Source organism: Crocodylus porosus, unplaced genomic scaffold (assembly GCF_001723895.1).
Source record: "Crocodylus porosus isolate Cpor-Errol unplaced genomic scaffold, CroPor_comp1, whole genome shotgun sequence".
In the NCBI taxonomy this organism is placed as follows: Eukaryota; Metazoa; Chordata; order Crocodylia; family Crocodylidae; genus Crocodylus; species Crocodylus porosus.
Genome location: NW_017728907.1, coordinates 44,644,282 through 44,645,344, shown reverse-complemented (window position 1 = coordinate 44,645,344; position 1,063 = coordinate 44,644,282).

Sequence of the window (1,063 nt, the reverse complement as noted above, 5' to 3'; positions counted from 1 at the left end):
CTTCCAGTCTTCAGGCACTACACCAGAGCGCCAGGAGTTTTCAAAGATCCGTGCCAGGAGCTGGGCTATGACGCTTGCCAGCTCCTTGAGTACTCTGGAGTGTAGGTTGTCAGGGCCAGCTGACTTGAAGGTATCCAGCTTCTCAAGATGTTTCTTCACAAGGTCAGCATTTATGGAGGGCAGGGGATCTCCCTCACCCAGACCTCCCTGTCCTGTAGTGGACATGGGCATCCCATGGGACTGATGAAAGACCGACGCAAAGTACCCATTTAATAGGTTGGCTTTTTCCTGGGGGTCAGTTGTCCCATTTGGTTCAGCAGGGGTCCAGTGTTGCCCTTGCTTTTCCTCCAGCTCCCTGCATATATGAAAAAGGATTTTTTATTGTCCTTGATGCTCAAAGCTGGTTGGAGTTCAGTTGCAGCCTTGGCTTTCCTAGTTTGCTCCCTGTAGGGCCAGACCAGTGCAGAATAATTCTCCTTGGAGGCGAATCCCATCCTCCATCCTTTGTAGGCCTTTCCTTTTAGCCTCAGGAGGTCTGCTAGGTCCCTGGAGAGCCAGGGGGGCTGCTGTGCCCTCTTGCTGCCTTTCCTGTGAGATGGAATAGACTTAGCTTGTGCACTGAGGATCGCTCCCTTGGGAGTTCAAGAAGAGTGGTTGCTCCTCATCTCCCTGGGGTCATGGTCCCTTAGGGCCTCACTGACAAGCTTCCTGAGCTTGTCAAAGTTGGCTTTTCTGAAGTCAAGGACTTCTGTGTTGCTGACTGACTTGCCAGCTTTACGGCAGATGGTGAAGGTGATCAGCTCGTGGTTGCTGTCACCCAGCTTCCCATCGATCACTAGATCACCGATTAGGTCGTCCCCTGTAGCCAGTACCAGGTTGAGCAGTGCTTTGCCTCTTGTTGGCCCATAGACTTCTTGAGTCAGGTAGAGGTCATCCATGCACGAGAGAAAGCTTTGCGACCGCTTGGATTTTGCTGAGTGATCCTCCCACAAGATGTCTGGGTAATTGAAGTCACCCATGACAACCATGGTCCTGGAGCATGTGGCCTCAGCCAGCTCCCAGG